At 43.0% G+C, this 3,795-nt stretch overlaps 1 long non-coding RNA gene across 1 annotated transcript in view; it reads left to right on the forward strand.

The window, feature by feature from the left end:
• Nucleotides 1-953: 953 nt before the first annotated feature.
• LOC127008283 (uncharacterized) overlaps nucleotides 954-3,795 on the forward strand; it is an 84,741-nt gene continuing 81,899 nt past the window's right edge. Inside the window, exon 1 of the long non-coding RNA XR_007760996.1 lies at nucleotides 954-1,016. This is a non-coding gene — a long non-coding RNA (uncharacterized LOC127008283). The remainder of the gene's footprint in view (nucleotides 1,017-3,795) is intronic.

Below are 3,795 nucleotides of genomic sequence, written 5' to 3' on the forward strand. Positions count from 1 at the left end.
TCCTTCCCTTTCCCCTCTCTTCCTCTCCCCTTTTTCTCCCCCTTTCCCCTTCTCCCCTATCCCTTATTCTTCTTTCCCCTTCCACATTTCCTCCTCTTCCTCCCCTTATTCTCCCTTTCCCTCTTCTCCCTTCTTTTCCCCTCATTGTATTGCACCAAAGAAGACAGGCAGCTCAAGGGCGAATGAGGGAGACAAGGAAAAAAAGAATAATAAGATCCACCATGGTACTTCTGCTCAACAAAGGATAAGAGATTAAAAAGAAAATCGAGGGTTAGATTCGGTTTAAGAGGTCTTGATTCTCTTTTCTTGGTGGTGTTTAAGTCGTAGGCAGGAGGAAATACAGACAAAGGAAGGCGGTTCTAGATTTGGTTTATCACCGAGAGAGAATGAGGATGCTTGTTAACTCTTGCATTAGGGATTTGGACAGCTCGTTTCCTCGCTTAACTTTTTTCCCTTCCTTTCTCCCTGGCCTCTTTCTTTCCTCCTCTTCTTTTTCTTTCCTGTTTTTCTTTCTTTACGATTTTCTTCTTGCCTTTCCTATTTCCTTATGTTGTTTCTTATTTTTTTCTCCCTTCCTTCCATCCTTTCTTTCCTTCCTTCCTTCCTTCCTTCCTTCCTACCGTCCTTCCTTCCTTCCTTCCTTCTTTCCTACCGTCCTTCTGGATTTCCTTTGTTTTACCATCCTCTCTCTCTCTCGTTCCCTCTCCCTCCCTCCCTCCCTCCCTCCCTCACACACACACACACACACACACACACACACACACACATACACACACACACACACACACACAGTAAGCACCCACAACAACAGCATCAGGGCAGTGTGTGTGTATCTGTTTTCCGCCGTGTAATTTGCTTTTTTTTTTTTTCTCTTGCTTTTCTTAATTTCTTTTACCCCCGAACGTGTGCAGTAATTAAAAGCCCATTTCCGTTTCTCTCTCTCTCTGCCAGGTCAACAACAACAATAACAACAACAACAACCTCAACAAGTGTTTCTTCCTACCAGTCCGTTTAAGGTATGTGTTGTTGTTGTTGTTGTTCTTCTTCTTCTTCTTCTTCTTCTTCTTATTATTATTATTATTATTATTATTATTATTATTATTATTATTATTATTATCATCATCTCTTTCAGTCTTTCTAGCATTGATACCAGATAGTTTTCAAGCATAGTAACGATGATGGTGGTGGTGGTGGTGGTGGTGATGGTGGTGGTGATGGTGGTGGTGGTGGTGATGGTGGTGGTGGGGGTGGTGGTGGTGGTGGATGTGATGTTTTACAAATTGATTTTACTTGTTCTCTCTCTCTCTCTCTCTCATTATCCTACTTCTTACCTCCTTCCCTCCTCTTCCTCTTCCCTCCGTCCTCCTTATCATCAGTTCCTCTTGCTTTCTGTTTTTCTTTCCCCTTCCTTTACTTCCTCTTCATCTCCTTCTTTTCTCCCCTCATCATTCTTATCCTTTCTTTCCTTTTCCTTACTCTTCCCTTTTCTCTCTCCCTTTCCTCATTCCTTTGTTTCTCCTATCTGTCTCCTAACATTTCCTTTCCTTTCCTTTTCTTCCCTCCCTTCTTTTCCTTCCATTCACTCTCCTTCTTTCCCTTCCTCTCCTCTTCTTCAATTTCCTTTCCCTCTTATTTTTTTTTTGCCCTTCTCCTGATTCACTTTCCTTCACCATGTTTTGTAATCTCCAAGACCAGCAGGAGGAGGAAGAGGAGGAGGAGGAGGAGGAGGAGGAAGAGGAGGAGGAGGAGGAGGAGGAGGAAGCCATTACATCACCGGTCTTCCTCCCTCATCCTCTTCCTTCTTTATGTAACATTCTGCTTCCTCTTTTCTTTTTTTTATTTCCATCTTTACTATGTCCTCTCTCTCTCTCTCTCTCTCTCTCTCTCTCTCTCTCTCTCTCTCTCTCTCTCTCTCTCTCTCTCTCTCTCTCTCTCAACAATAGTAATAGAAGTAGTAATACCATCACCCCCCCTCCACCCCCCCCCCCGTATAACCATCATAACCTTACTACCACCCCCGTACACCCCCTCCCCCCTTTCCGTACAACCTCCCCCCTCCCCCCCCCACTCCACTCCAAGCCAGTCGTAGCACATAACGCGGGTCTCGGTATGGGCGTTGGGCGTCGTAAAGCAGCCCCCCCCCCCCCCCCCACACACACACACACACCAGACCGGACGCGGGGGAGGGGGGCGTTCGAAGGGGTGGGCGAAGACTTGGGCACACCTGTTGAGGGGCCCAGAGGAGGAGGAGGAGGAGAAGGATTAGAAGCAGGAGGAGGAGGAGGAAGGGAAGAAGAGTACAAAGAAGAGGAAAATAGGTTGGAATGGTTAATAAAAAGAAAAATAAAGATGTGACAATAATAAATGGAGGAGAAAGAAGATGAAGAAAAAGAAGAAAAGTAGAAAGAGAAGGAAATTTCGTAGATGGATGTTGTTTGTGGAGAAGAATGAGGAGAGGACAAGGGAAGAAAGAGAAGAAAAAGGAGGATAAAAATAAGAGAAGACAATAGGAAGATAAAGATGATGATGAGGAGGAGGAGGAGGTAGAGGAAAGGGGTGAAAAATACGTAGATAGTGTTAATAGAAGAAATAAGAAGATTTGAGAGAGAAAATGGAAAAGGAGAAGGAAGAGGAGGAGAAGGAGAAAGAGGTACAAAGAGAGGAGGAAAATAGGTTGAAAATTGTTGTAGAAAAGAATGAGAAGAAACTGTAGATGAAGGAGGAGGAAGAGTAGAATAAGGAGGAGGAGGAGGAGGAAGATACAAAAGGGAAGGAAAGTAAGTAGATGGATATTGTATGTAGAAAAGAATGAAGAAAACGAGAGTAGATGAAGGACGTGGAGGAGGAGGAGGAGAAGGAGGAGGAGGAGGAGGAGGAGGCTGGAGAGGTGAGAGGAGAAGGAAAAGTGAAGTGTGTACAGGTGACATTAATTAATCAAGAGAGAGAGAGAGAGAGAGAGAGAGAGAGAGAGAGAGAGAGAGAGAGAGAGAGAGAGAGAGAGAGAGAGAGAGAGAGAGAGAAGGTAAGAAGAGGTAAGTGTAAGATAAAAGAGAGATGAGGGAAGCATAAAAGGAGAAAAGGAGATGAGAAAGAGGAGGAAGAGGAAAGAAAGGAGAGATAAATGAGAAAGAGAGAGAGAGAGAGAGAGAGAGAGAGAGAGAGAGAGAGAGAGAGAGAGAGAGAGAGAGAGAGAGAGAGAGAGAGAGAGAGAGAGAGAGAGAGAGAGAGAGAGAGAGAGGAGTGACAAGATAATGGAGTCAAGAGAAGAGAAAGTGGTAAGAGGTAAGAGGTTGAGAAAGCAGGAAGAGGAAGAGGAAGAAAGAGGAGGAAGGCGGGGAAAGAAGATGATGATAGAGGTGAGAACGTGAGGGAAGGAGAAAATGTTGATGAAGAAAGTGAATAGGAAGATAAAAGGAAGAAAATGGAGAAGGAAAACGTGGTGAAGAAGAGGAAGCAGAAATACGAAGAGAAAATAATAAATGGAGGAAGTGAAAAAGAATGAAGGAAAGAAGCAAGAAAATGGAAATAGAGAAAAAGACGAAGAAAGGAAAAGGAGAGGAAAGAGTCTGAGATAGCGAAAGAAGAAGAAATATGAGAAAAAAAAAGAAAATAAGGAATTGAAATATAACCGAAAAAGGAAATAAAAGAACAGAATGAAAGAAAGAAGATAGGAAGAAAATGCTGGACGGTATAATAAAGAAAAAACGTAATAAATAATGTGGAAGAATAAAAGAAGATGGGAAGAAGAAAATGGAAAAAAAATGACATAGTGAAGAAAAAAGAAAAGATAAAAGA

This window comes from Eriocheir sinensis, chromosome 37 (genome assembly GCF_024679095.1).
Source record: "Eriocheir sinensis breed Jianghai 21 chromosome 37, ASM2467909v1, whole genome shotgun sequence".
Lineage (NCBI taxonomy): Eukaryota > Metazoa > Arthropoda > Malacostraca > Decapoda > Varunidae > Eriocheir > Eriocheir sinensis.